This window comes from Coenobita brevimanus, chromosome 26 (genome assembly GCF_032717465.1).
Source record: "Coenobita brevimanus isolate Jiangsu-jjx chromosome 26, ASM3271746v2, whole genome shotgun sequence".
NCBI classification, from domain to species: Eukaryota; Metazoa; Arthropoda; class Malacostraca; order Decapoda; family Coenobitidae; genus Coenobita; species Coenobita brevimanus.
In genome coordinates this window covers 7,364,513-7,379,973 of record NC_136979.1, presented here as the reverse complement: position 1 = coordinate 7,379,973, position 15,461 = coordinate 7,364,513, and positions in this window count along the sequence as shown.

Here is a 15,461-nt window from a genome sequence, read left to right as displayed (position 1 = left end):
GAAGAATGCAGAACTGAATGCTAACTTACGAGAACATATGAGATGAGTATTTTTTTTTTTTTTTTCTGATTAGCAGACATTCTTGTTTCATTTCGTTCCCTAAAACTAGGAAACCCATTACTTTTCATCTAAGCATACAGCCTAAAGACCTCACCAATTCACTTCATATTCCTCCAGTTTGTTTTCTGTGTTTTTCTATTTTGAGGGTAGTAAATTACCTTCTCTTGCTGAAAGATTTTCTCTTTTATCACGTTCTTTAAGCCGTACCTACGATTGCTTCGGGCATAATGGATGAAACTCATCGTACACAAAAGTGGATTTAGTTTCCCAATTTCCCAACTGGAGCCCAGGTTAGGTTAGATTAGGTTAAATTATTAAGTAGTTAAGCAAGGTTAGGCTACGTCAGGAGTATCAGTTGCCTCACCAAACTCCATCCTACCACCCTTGTGATCGAGTTGTGAGCAGGAGGTGTGGGTGAGGGCAGGGTGAGCAAGACTCTCTCTGGTTTATCCATGCCTCTCTCCCTAGAAACTGTATGCTTCCTGTTTAAACCGGAGCTATCGTACGGATAATTCTATGAATTACTGTACCACTGAACCATTGGGTCACAGCCCGGATATACCGAAAGCTGGATAATCCGAGCCTGGATAATCGAGCTTCCACTGTATTGTGATAAAATATTACGAGACTGGCTAGAAGTTTTTTTTTTTTCTTAACCCTGAAATGCAAGACCTAGGTTTTGCAGCGGTAATGCAAAACCCGGGTGAAATATACCCAATTTTCAGAAGCAGTAAAATGTAACTTCTAATAAAGATTTATTAGTTCTGATACTGGAGTACAAAAGTTCAACCTTTCTATTGTACATTCCCACAAAAACATCAACTTAAACTATAATATTAAAACTAAAGGCATGACTTGAATGAACTATGTAAAATAACATAGTTTTTCTTGTGACTCTCACAAAAAAATCCTTGCAATTCCTAATATTCCATTCTAAGAGTTCAGCAATGGCTGACACACACTTGAGTCCTGTGGCCCTCAGGTAGGCCCCCCATTGCTTCCCTGGCCTCACTCATCAGCCTACATGAGGTTAGAAAAAAAGGGGTATTTTTTAGAGTAATAAAATGCTAAACCTCTGTCTAGTAGGGCCAGGGGTAAATGGTGTAGTAATATTTCTAGATGGTGTTCTTCCTCTTTGGGCAATCTGTGGACAACAACTCCACCTGAAGCCTGATGCATTGGCCAGGGTGCTTACTTGAAAATTTACAATTGGTGGCACATCCTCGTCATCCCGGGTCCTCCTCCTTGTTGACTTGGTGGCTCGCCTGCCCTTGATGGGCCAGGTGTAGCAGCATCAGCAGGGGCTGCACTTGATGGGCCAGGTGTAGCTGTGTCAGCAGGGGCTGCACTTGATGGGCCAGGTGTAGCAGTGTCAGCAGGGGCAGCACTTGATAAGCCAGGTGTAGCTGTGTCAGCAGGGTCTGCACTTGATGGGCCAGGTGTAGTTGTGTCAGCAGGGGCTGCACTTGATGGGCCAGGTGTAGCAGCATCAGCAGGGGCTGCACTTGATGGGCCAGGTGTAGCCTCCATTTATTACAAATACTGGGAGAAAATCACCCGAATTTGCATGTACAGAGTAAACCAATGGGAGGAGGAACTGAAAACTACCACTCACAACAACAACTAAGTATGTCAGGAGACTACAGGGACACACACTACTCTCAAGCCCAAAGCCACTTAATGACCGCGTCCTAAACACGTGACTGGGAGAAATTCACCCAGGTTTTGCATTTCAGGGTTAATTATTATTGTAATTATTGTGATAAGGTAATGTGGCAGTAACCCTGTTTTGTATGGGAAAAAATCTTGTGATTTGGTGGAAATTTCTGCCTCACTGGGCTATTTCCCGCATCAGACAGTCAAAACACACCTTGTATTCTCCCAGATCTTTCTCCTGGCTGGGAGTGCCTATGGACATGCAGTTTGTTGCAAATGATAGTAAAGAGATTGAAGTTTATCTGACAAAAATTGTAGCTCATAAGATTAAGGCTAAGTAGGTTAAAACACCAGTTGAAACCACACTATTTTTTCCTGTTTCTCCACACTGAGCACATTCAGTAGGTTGTCGTCATGGCCGGCGCAGCCTGATGGTTAAGGCATCAACAGCAGCCAAGATTTGGCTGATCAGCATGGAGAGTTCTGGTGTTTCAGGTGTTGCTGGCATTGGTTTAACCTCCCCTTGTCTTACCTCCTGTAATGCATCGTCAGTAGATGCTGCAGTGATTACATCTTGTGTTATGGTGGCTTCACCAGCATTGTTAATTTCTGATGTGGATATTAAGAAACAGCTTGCACTATTTGGGAATCGTGCTATTTGATCATGCCCTAATTGGGACCAAGGTGTAATTATCATCCAAACTGAAAGTTGATGTAGTTATTTTATTACTATTATACCTTTTATATCATTATGTTTTGTCTCCAAAAATTATAACAGTATGTACACTCATGATCACTAATCTCTGACCAGAGAGTTAGCCAAAGCCATGGCCAGGCATAGGCTACACAGTCAGACGTACTCCACCATTGTTCCAGAAAGGTTTAGTGCTTCAATGAACAATTTTTTAAGCATCAGTGAAGCACTTTTGTTTCACATATTACGTTCTCAAGTAATATAATTATGCATGGTCTTAGCCTTTATCATTCTTTTTCTGTGCCTGCCCTCCTATCTTCCTATTTCTCCCATCGTTACTGTCACTTCTTATTGCTTTTCTTTCCTTTACAGGTGGCTTTACAGTGAGTGACAAGCCGAATGGTTTCCTGTAAGCCAAGAAACCATTTACAACGCTGGGTGGTAACCATATAACTAGACCATACGTGCACCCTACGTGTCAACAAGTGGGTTGGTGGAGGGTTAGTGCTCCTCCCCGTAAAACAAATAACTCATAGTCAAACTGCCACCCCTTACGGGATTATGGCGTCTGGCAATAGATAGATGGAAGAAATAGACAAATTTGGTTATAGCTGTCATTTTTAGTCTATAATGAGTGCATGATGATATTTGAATTTCATACTGTGTTTTTTAATCTGTTTAATATTTCACTGACCTATTTCTTGAGACGAGCCTTCAGCTGGGCTGTTGGCAGGTGATAGCAGAGAAACATCCACGATTGCCACAGCAGCCGGCATTCACACGACATAATTTATTCTAAGTAAAAATGCTTTATAGTACCCATATCATTGACAAAAATTTACTATTAATACTACTTTGAACTGAATGTTTTTCCCTAGTGATAACGGGCTCCGTTGCAAATAGATATAAATAAGCCCAGATGCCGCATGACACTGCTTTAGACTAGGTCAAGGGAATTCTCTTGACCTAGGCTTTAGATGCGTCTGCACGGCCGCCGTCTTGGAACGGTTGAGGCAAACGATGTCGTGTTCCTGAAGACGGTCAGAGCTGACCACTATTTGCCTAGAAATACAACAGCACTGTGCTGCTTTTAGGTGTAGAAAGCGTCAGAATATATCTATGGTAACACCAATGGCACGAGCGGCTCAACTGTCTGGTTATGCAAACGTCCCTCAGCTGCTTCCCTATCCTCCGAATGGAGGATGGTGGGTTGCAGAAGGGAAATTTAAGCCTGCATTCCACCGAGTTCACGTTTCAGATGAACCAGGAACCACAACCACCACCACCACCACAACAGTTGCCACCATAACAGCCGCCACCACAACCAACACCAAAACAACCACCACCACTACCACCAGCACCACAACAGCAACAATGTCCACAACCACCATAGTAACAACAGTCACCACCACAACAACCACCACCACCACCATCATCACAAAAACCACCACTACCATCACAGCAGGCGGTGGCTCAATCGGTAGAGAGTTGGCCTGCAGTCCTAACGGACCCGGGTTCAAATCCCGCTGGTGCAGGGAACAGTTTAAGGATTTAAATTTCATAAAATCAGACTTTACTGTTCTACCAGAAGACCCGCCGACATGTCGTAAAAATACCCCCGCTAATACCAATACACCAGTCCTGTATGAGCCAGCCCTAGCATGTATTCAGTATGGAAGGTGGGTGTTAGCGCCGAAGTGGTGACATGTAGAGGTGTGCGGTACGTAGGAGGACTACTGGGCCTTGAAAGCAGGCTGTGAAGCCTATGCCCAGAGTCGATCACATAAAAAAAACAACCACCACCAGCACAACAACCACTACCATCACAACAAAAACCACCACCACAACAACAACCACCACCATCACAACAACCACCACCATAACAACAACCACCACCATAACAACAACCACCACAACAGTAACCACCACAACCACCACCACCACAACAACAACCACAAAAACAACCACCACCATCATTACAACAGCCACCACCACAACAACAACCACAACAATAACCACCACAATAACAACCACAACAACAATCACCACAACAATAACCACCACCACAAGAACAACCACCATCACAACAACAACAACCACAATAACCACCACAACAACAATCACAACAATAACCACCACAACAACAATCACAACAATAACCACCACCACCACCAATGCAACAACCACCACCACCACCACCAATGCAACAACCACCACCACCACCACCACAACAGCAACAATGACAACAACCACAAAAAAAAACCACAACAACCACCAGCACCACTACAACCATCACCACAACCACCACACCACAACAGCAACTATAACCACCATCACAACAACCACCACCACAACAACTACAACATCCACCACCGCAACTACCACAACAGCAACAACAACCATAATCACCACCATAACAGCCACCACCATTATAACCATCACAACAACCACCACCACTTCCACAACCACCACCACCACTTCCACAACAACCACCACCACTTCCACAATAACCACCACCATCACAACAGCACCAACAAACACCACCATCACCACCACCATCACAATAACAACAGGAACCATCACCACCACCACAGCAACAACCACCACTACCACCACAATAACCACCATCACCACCACCACAACAGTAACCATCATCACCACCACCACAACAATAATCACCATCACCACTTACAGTACAACAACATTCATTTTCATTGTCTGAATGCACTCTGAAACAAGCCCCATAATTACAAGCTTGACTGCTCCAAGATGGCGGCCGCACAGACGCATCGCCGCTGTACTGAAGAATGGGCGATGCGGCATCTAGTCTTATTTATATCTATGCCGTTGCCATCCAGTGGAAATGGTTGCCCTATTCCTATGCGGCGTCTTAGCTGCATGTCCCCCCTGGTCAATATGTGTGCCAGTTAATGTCGTTAATTCATAAATAGTTATTATGGTATATAATTATGATGCCAGTACCAACATATAGTGGCTCATGCTTTTTGCTTCTTGGAAATTTCTAAATTGCGGACCAATTGAAGAAATGTCGGCCCCTGCCAATAAACACAGATTATTACATTATGGAGAAGAAACCATAAGAATATGGTAATATCAAAGATGTGAGGAGTAGAACGCTTCGGATCACCTGGTTACAGTTCTTTGCCTCGCCCAGTAGTGCGGAGGCTGTGTTTGAATACGTGGCTCGTGTGTGGTCATAAAACTGCCCGCCACGCGTCTCTGGTCAGAGATTAGTAATCATGACTGTACATTTACAGTGTACCCTGTAATAGTACTGTATTCATTTTTACACTTTTTTGTTTTTTAATTGTGTTTGGTTTGGCCAGACATTCATTATGTTAAATAATACATGGGTCTTTAATCAGTTTTATGGAAGTAATGACGACTCTTACTTTCAAGGTCATTACTTGAAGCTATCTTTTGGCACCCTCACTGTTCTGTCTCTAGACACTTTATATGTACTTGGCCTGCTGTCTCTAGATGCCTCATATGTACTTCTGTCTATCAATCTATCTGTTGCCAGACGCCTTAATCCCTTAAGGAATGGTCACAAACAAATTGCCTCCATGTCGCCCTGTCCCCCGCCATTTCACTGCGCTGCTCGTGGGTCAAACCTCCATCTCATATGCCTCTCCACTCCATCCTTCCATCTCATATGCCTCTCCACTCCATCCTTCCATCTCATATGCCTCTCCACTCCATCCTTCCATCTCATATGCCTCTCCACTCCATCCTTCCATCTCACTCTTGGCCTCTCCTTCCCTCCACCTCACTCACATGAACTCTCCTCATTAGTCTCTCGCTCTCCATCCCCTCCACATGGTCAAACCACCTCAGTGTGTTTCTCCTGACACTTTCTATCACATCCACATCCACACCACAACACTCCACTTCCTCATTTGCCAGTCCGTCTATCCATGTAACTCCACATGCTCTTCTCAGACAACTCATTTCCACTGCACTCTCTCTTGCCTTGTGTCCATTCAACAGTGTCCAAGCTTCATTTCCATACATTAGAGCTGGTATCACAGTACTGTTATGCAGCAACTTTTTTACTTCCTTGTTCACTTCCCAGTTTCTAATGACTGCTTTCAAGGAACCAACAACCTTTCTTCCTTGTTGTACCCTTCCAAACACTTCACCCTCTAAACTTCCTTCCTTACTCATCACAGTACAGTAAAAGTCCTTTAATCCGGACTGCAGCAGCCCACAGACTGTCTGGATTATCAGATTTTCTGGACTGTCAGACAGATACCAGAAAATGTTCATTCATTCAATCTTCAGTTTCCTTACAGAATTGTTTGGCCTTTTCAATAATCATTAACCCATTGATAGGCTTGCCCTCACAGTTTTCCACAAAACCACTTATAAAGTACTGTGTCTAACTGTGCCAGTGCTGGTTTCTTAAGAGTTTTCCTTTTCTCACATCCCTTCATAGACTGTCCGCTCGCGGCATATTCCCTCAGTTCCTTGGATTTATTTTTGCGGTCATAAATGGTTGACTGGCCTACATTAAACTCCCGCATTAAGTCCTTCACCAGTGCACCCTTCTCCAGCCGTTGTATTATTTATGATTTCTTATCAATAGTAATTGTAACTTGCTTCCTCTTCTTACCAGAACTAGGTGGTGTAGTAGGAGCCATTCTAGTGAAATACTAAATAAAAGAACAAGCATATTCGGTAGGCAACGCATGGAATGTACAACATGCACAATCAGCCGGGTAAACATACAGACGGGAGGATTCGGAACCTCCAGAATGTCGGCGTGGGTTGTTGACTAAACTTTGGGTGCAGAATTGGATAGTTCGGCGCACCGCTTTTGGCTATTTTTCGATAGTTCTCTTTTTTTTTTCGTATTTTATCTCAATTTCGTACCCAAAAAGCTAAAAATGACCCTGGGTTGAAAAGTCCGAACCATCAGGATTTCTGGACCATCGGGTGTCGGATTAAAGGACTTTTACTGTACCAAGTACTTAAATGCACCCACGTTTTTCATTTCCTCATTATCCAGCCTCACTGTACATCCAGTGATTTAATTTCTCTCGAAGACCTTAACTTTACTCTTCCCTACATTCACCTTTAAATTTAGTTTCAAACACACATTCCCAATCTCATTCACCATGCTGTGCACTTCCTCATCATCTTCACTTAACAATACAGTATCATCTGCAAACAGCAATACATGGAGTTTGCAAATGCTGCCCTCTCTCATTAGGGCCTTTCCAACATCCTCTGCCCTACCTTGTATCTGTTTTACAACCCCGTCCATATACAAATTGAACATCCATAGAGACATGATACATCCCTAGTTCAATTCAATATTCAAATAGAAAAATTAATTCAGTTCACTATTTGCACACACTGGAACCTTAGCACCCTCATACATACTCTTCACAGCATTCAGCAACTTCCCATTTACTCCATCTGTTCTTATTATTTTCTGCTTTCCTTGTCTATCCACCCTGTCATATGCTTTCTCCAAATCCACGAAGGCTGCTTACGACTTCTTTCCCTCCTCTAGAAACTTTTCCACTAAAGACCTAAGAATGAATATCTGATCTACACAACCTCTTCCCTTCCCAGTTCTTCTCCAACTAATTCCTCTGTTATTTCCCTAACTCTGTCAATACATGTCCTACCTATGCAATAAGAAGACAGTAACAGATGGAAGGAGAATATAAGAGAGTATGGGTCAGTTGGATCAAGGATTGTGTGGGTAAGATTGAATGTTGGACTACAAATGTGTGCAATTGTGTGCATGTGTGCGCCAACACAAGATCGTGCAAGCTGAGAGAAGAGTTCTGGACAAACGTGGAAGCATGCATGGAAAGTTTGAAAGGAATGTGAGAGTGTTTTTGATTGGAGGTATGAATGGAAACATAGGGAATGGGAAGGTGGATGGAGTAGCTGGTGAGTGGGGTGTGCCTGCAGAGATGGATGAGAATGGCAGTGGTTTAGGGGACATTTGTGCTGGGAAGGGGTTGGTGATAGCATATACCCTCTTCCGGCACAAAATGATCCACAGGTATACGTGGAGTGTGATGAGAAGGGTGGGTGGTAAACTGAATGAACGGAAGGCAATGATTGATTATGTGTGTGTGGTTGAAGGGATGAGAAGGTGTGTCATGGATACAAAAGTGTATAGAGGTTGGGAGAGTGGACTTTCGGACCACCACTTGGTGGTGGTCAGAATTAAAGTCCAAATAAAATGGAGAAATAGAAGAAGGGAAGGGCAGGAGCAAGTAGTACATAAAAGGAGGGTGAAAAAGTTACAAGAGGATGGAAAAAAGGAAGAATATAAGAGGGAAGTGGAGGAGCAGTTGGGTAAATATAGATTGGAGCGGATGAGGGACGTGGAAGGTGCGTGCAAGATATTCCCAGAAGAAATCTGTGCAGCATGTGAGGTGGTGTGTGGGGTGAAGAGAAGACGAAAGGGGGTGCAGGGAACAGCATGGTAGACTGAAGAGGTGAGAGAGGCTGTGGCACAAAAGAGAAAAGCATATAGTGAGTGGACGAGAAGCAGGGGCGTGGAAGAAGTTGAGAGACGGAAGACAGTTATATGTAGAGAGGAAGAGAGGTGTGAAGAGATTAGTAAGAGGGAGTAAGGAAAGAGTGGATGAGGAATTTGGAAGGAACTTCAGTGTAAAGTGGAGGGAATGTAAGAAAATGTTCAGGAAAGGGGTAAAGAGAGTTATACAGGATGCCAGAGCAGTTAGCTGGGGAGTGAAAGAAATGGTAGATTACTATTGGAGGAGAAAAAGTGAGCAGATGGAGAGAACACTTTAAGGAATTGTTGAACATAGAGAATGAAAGTAATGCAAGTATAAGTGGCTGGGGAATGGCTGGGAGAAGGAGGGATGTGAGAAGACTGGAAGAAATCAGGAGGATCGAAGTTGTGAAAGGAATGAAGAAAGTCAAAATGGGGAAAGCCCCAGGAATTGATGGAATGTGTGGTGAAATGCTGAAGCATGGGGGAGAGATAGTAGTAGAATGGATGTGGAAGATGTGCAGATTGGCCTGGGAGGAATATAGAGTCCCGGAGGATTGGAAGTTAGATATAATTATTCCCCTGTACAAAGAAAAAGGGGAAAAAAGATGTGTGTGGTAATCATAGGGGCATTTGTCTTTTTAGTGTAATAGGCGAAGTATATGGTAGGATACTTATTGACAGAGTTAGGGAAATAACAGAGGAATTAGTTGCAGAAAAACAGGGAGGTTTTAGGAAGGGAAGAGGTTGCGTAGATCAGATATTCACTCTTAGATCCTTAGTGGAAAAGTTTCTAGAGAAGGGAAAGAAGTTGTATGTGGCCTTCATGGATTTGGAGAAAGCATATGACAGAATGGATAGACAAAGATTGTGGAAAGTACAGTAATCCCTCCAATATCCGACGTAATAGGGCCATAGGCAGGTCCGGATAGTGGTCCTGTCTGGATATTGGGTCCCAGCTTATGGAGTTGTACTTATGGACCCTAACTCAGAGAAACATCTATACAACTCCCTCTGGACGTGCATAGCACCTATTTAAGACCCAAATCACACCAATAAGACACATAAAAGACTGAAACATGCACTTAATCCGGCCATTCTCAGCCACCAAGTCCTTGTCGCACGGGTGGGCAGGTGCATTGTCGAGGAGAAGGAGGGCCTCTACCTGGTCGCGCGGGATTCCCAGTGTCTTCGTCTGGTAATGTATGACCTCCTTGACGAAGTGGCGGTGGAACCACTCTCAGAAGATCTGGGCAGTAAACCATGCCTTCAAAGAATGGTACCAGACGACAGGAAGGACATCCATCACCCCATGAAGACACCGAGGCTGCTTTGCATGGCCAACAATAACGGGCTTAAGCCGGTGCATGCCGTTAGCATTGGCACAACACAAAGCAGATAGCCGTTGCTTGGAGAGCTTGCGGCCAGGTACACGCTTCTCTGTCTCCTCGGCTAGAGTGTTCGTTGGCAAAGAGCGATAGAATAAACCAGTTTCATCAGCATTGTAGACTTGACCGAGAGTGAGGCCCTCCCTGTCGATCAAGCCCTTCACCTTGTGCCGAAATTCGTCAACTCCATCCTCTTTAGCGTCCAAAGCTTCGCCATGAGCTTTACAGTTGGTAAGGCCATGCCGTAACTTGACCGCGATGAGCCAACCCTCGGATGCCTTGAAGTCTAGGGCGTTGTGAAGCCTGGCGAACTTCTCAGCAGCAGCCTTCAGCTCCGTACCATGTACCATCACACAAGCAGCACGTTGCCGTCGATACCAAATCAACGTGGAGCGGTCGATTTCAGCTAACTTGGGAGTAAACATCACCTTCCTCTCCACGGTGCGTTTGCTTCTCGACGAGAAGTCAGCCGTGTACTGCATGAGTTTGTCTCGGGATCTCTTGATATCGAACAAAGTAGATCGGGCCAGGTTGAACTCACGGAGGATGCGGGAAGAAAACCACCCCGCATCTACTTTCTCCAATATCTCCCGTTTCTTCTCCAGAGTCAACACCACTCTCTTCCTCTTCTCAGGCAGCGGGGCCATCATCACACACACTAATAAGAGGCATGAGAGCAGCAGGAGTGCCTGCAGCAGGTAAGGAACCACCACAAAAGCGAGCACGTGGGCAGCCATGATGACGAGCGTGCACTTGCGGCGAGAGACAGGCGGAAAGTGGGAAGGATGCAGGGACGCTCTATCGGACGTCGGAGGAATGACATGCCACAAAAAAAGGTGTCCCGTGCCGCGCACGCCAAATTCATATTACGGGCAGGAATTTTTTTTTTTTTTTTTTTTTCGATTTTTTTGCGGTTTTCGGACCATTTTGGGAATATTGGATCCCGGGACGATTATGTCCGGTTAGTGGGGATGTTCGGATATTGGGCGTTTGGATATTAGAGGGATTACTGTATTAAGAATATATGGAGTAGTGGAAAGTTGTTAAAGGCCATGAAGAGTATGTATGAGGGTGCTAAGGCTGCAGTGCATGGGGATAGGGAACTGAGTGAATTTTTCTATTTGAAGATTGGATTGAAACAAGCATGTGTCATGTCTCCATGGTTGTTCAGTCTGTATGTGGATGGGGTTATAAAAGAGAGACAAGGTAGGGCAGTGGATGTTGGAGTGGCCCTAGTGAGAGAGGGCAGTGTTTGGAAACTCCCTATGCAGTTGTTTGCAGATGATACTGTGTTGTTAAGTGAAGACGAAGGGGAGCTGCATGGCTTGGTGGATGAGTTTGGGAGTGTGTGTTAGAAATGGAATCTAAAGGTGAATGAAGGGAACAGTAAAGTTATGGTCTTCGAGAGAAGTGAAGTCAGTGAATGTACAGTGAGGCTGGATGAGGAGGAAATGGAAAATGTGAGTGCGTTTAAGGACATGGGTAGTGTGATGAGTAAGGATGGAAATTTGGAGGGTGAAGTGCTTGAAAGGATGCAACAGGGAAGAAAGGTTGCTGGTTCCTTGAAAGCAGTGATAAGAAACGGAAGTGAGCATGGAAGTGAAAAGGCTACTACATGACAGTATTGTTATACCAACTCTAACGTATGGAAGTGAAGCTTGGATCAATTTGGAGGGACGGAAGTCACGAGTGTGAGCCGTGGAAATGAATTACTTGAGAGGAGCATGTGAAGTCACATGGAGAGACAGACTGACAAATGAGGATGTGAAGGAGCATTGTGGTGCAGATGTGGGTGTGATAGGAAGTGTTAGGAGAAACACACTGAGGTGGTTTGAACATGTGGAGAGGATGGAGAGCAAAAGACTGATGAGGACAATGTATGTGAGTGAGGTGGAATGGAGGAGAGGGAAGGGGAGGCCAAGGATGAGATGGATGGATGGAATGGAGAGGTATATGAAAGAGGGGGGTGTGAGTTGGGAGCAGGGCAATGAAATGGCAGGGGACAGGGCGACATGGAGGCGATTTGTTTGTGGCCACCCCTTACAGGATTAAGGCATCTGGCAATAGATAGATAGATAGGTAGACTAAGAAGACAAATGTCCCTCTGATTACCACACACTTCTTTTTCCCCTTTTCGTTTGTACAGGGGAATAATTATACCTGACTTCCAATCCTTCGGGACTCTACCTTCCTTCAAGGCCAATCTGCACTTCTTCCATATCCATTCTACTACTATCTCTCCCCCATGCTTCAGCATATCACCACACACTCCATCAATTCCTGGGGCATTCCTCATTTTGACTTTATGCATTGCTTCCACTACTTCCATCTTACTGATTTCTTCCTCATTTCTCACTTCCCTCCTACTCCCAGCCATTCCCCATCCACTTATTCTTGTACTACTTTCATTGTCTATGTTCAACAGTTCTTTAGAGTGTTCTCTCTATCTGCTCACTTTTTCTCCCCTCTTCAATAGTAATCTACCATTTTTATCTTTCACTCCCTGACTAACTTCTTTATCACCCTGTCTAACTCTCTTTACTCCTTTCTAGAACATTTTCTTACATTCCCTCTTCTTTACACTCAAATTCCTTCCAAATTCCTCATCCTCTTTCTTTTCATTCTCACTCTAATCTTTTCACCTCTCTCATCCTCTCTGCATATAACTTTTTTTTTTCCATCTCTCAACTTTCGCCACTCTCCTGCTTCCCATCCACTCAGTACAGTATATGCTTTCTTCTTCTTAACCACAGCTTGTCTCACCTCCTCATTCCACCATGCTGTCCCTTGCACCCCCTTTTGACTTCTCTTTACCCCACACACGTACTCACATGCTGCACAGATTTCTTCTGTGATTGTCTTGCACACACTTTCCACACACCCCCATCTACCTCAAATCATATTTACCAAATCGCTTCTCCACTTCTCTCTTATATTCTGCCTTTTTTCCATCCTCTTGCAACCTTACCCTCCTTTTATGGACTACTTCCTCCTGTCCTTCCCTCCATCTGTTCTTCCACTGCATTTGAATCTTGACTTTCACCACCACTAAGGGTGGTACTATAAAAACAAAGAGTTCAGGTGGTCCAACGGCGATATTCAGTCATCAGATGTTCCTGAGCGTCAGTGATCTTTACTATAAAAAATCTGGATTGTCAGTCTTGGCGAAAGCCAGTTCTGGTGTTTGAATGCCACGACAGTTGCTAGATTGGGTGAGAATGCGCTGCATGAGCACTAAAAGTGCGCAGATTTTGAATGTTTCTTCTGTTTAATAAACCAGACCCTTCATTAACCCATTCTAAACTGTTATTTTTATGTAGAACATAAGTATATTTGCGCTAGAATTGTTAACAGATGATGGTAGAACGTATAAAGAGGATGCATTTACAAGCAAGATAAAGTGTGCTGTGTAGCCTAGACTAAATGAATTATGTTTTATCCTCCTTTTGCAGTTATTTGCATGGAAATAACTAGAGATTATCAAGATTTGAATTCATATGAGCAAAGTGAATGTATTATTGCATACTTCATTGATTTCCATGTTGTTTCCAGCCAGCTCACTAGTCATGAACTATACAGCAGTTTATCCAGGTTATGTGCACCTCTACTCAAGCAGCAGTACATCATGTGTTCATAAATTTATAATGCAAGATGTAAATACAGAGTTATTGGAGAATTATTTTTAGGATGGAGACTAATTTACTTCTTTACAAAGCTCATTGAATGGTGACATTCATTGCAGCACCAACACAAAAGGGATGCAGTAACAGTTCTCCATTCTTTTTCAGCAGTTTCTTTCCACACATGTCATCCAGCCATGACCAGCAGACCATATTGGAAAATACAGGTTATCAGATGAGTGTACTGCAACAGTTATTCATTCACTTTCTAAATACAGTATCTATCTATAGTTTTTTCCCTACACTATTGTCAACTTCCCTGTTTCAGGTATTACTAATAAATTTCCAGTTTAGCTCAGTAATTATACTACTATGAGATTCAAATTCTTTATTGTTACCTTTCCCTTCAAGCAGTATGCAATGATTTCCTAAGTTACATGGCACAGTAATTATTTCTGTCCCAGTCTGCTAAGTAAGATTTCCTTTTTTCCCAGAAATCATTCCACCTCTTTAGTTCTTTATCCAGTTCTGTTTTGTACATTTTCAGACTGTTTACTGTTCTGTTTTCCTAGCTTTCTTTCAAAATGGTCATATGCTTGATGTTTGTCTCCTTCAATAAATATTCATCTCATTACTTCCTGTTTGTTAGTCATTGCTTAACTGCACCTTCCATGCTTTTGTGTAACCCTTCCACCCTAACCAATATTCCATGCCTTTCCTACACCCATCTGCTCCTTCAATACAATAACTGTAATTTCTATCCAATTAACTATTTTATATTTATGTGCATGGCATTTAATTAGGTCTGTAGCTATTTACAAGTAAGAAAAGCTCTTGGGATAGAAAGATGCCTCAGGATTTTCTTTTTTCATAATTCTCATGAAATAATCTCCATTTACTAACAAATTTTGCTTTAAAGCCAACACACGTATGCTCAAATCTGAGTGCTTGATTGAAACAGGTAATATTTCAGCCAGCATCCTAACCAACCAATTCACTCATATCTGGTAACCTTACCTATCTTAACTACAACAGCTTATCAATTTATTTTGGTGCAAAAATGAATCACATTTTTCAATAAAGAACTGAAGTGGTTGCACATACTTGTTGGTACGGATGAAAAAGTTGCCTTTGTTTTATTACCAATTTCTGCAACTTAACTGTAAAAGAGAACACTAAAGCTAGTGAAAAATACAAAGCCAACCACTTTCCAATGCTGACCAAACTCTGATATGTGTAATTTCTGCAGTGTAATGTAATACTGTATATGCACTTCTTGCACGTCATTTATTTCATGATCTTTCATAAGCAAGAATTGTCACACAAAGATTTTGTTGGGCCATAAGCAGAAGCTTACTAGCTTGCCATCAAATGTGCCAACTACAGCACTGAGCTGACTAACACAGAAAGTTTCAAACAGTTGCCGTTTCAAAAATCTATTAAGAAGGTACACAGGTAGTCTGAAATAAGGTAGGAAGCATAATTTATTATCCTAACTCCGATATTACGCGCCATGTCGCCACCATGGAAGTTTT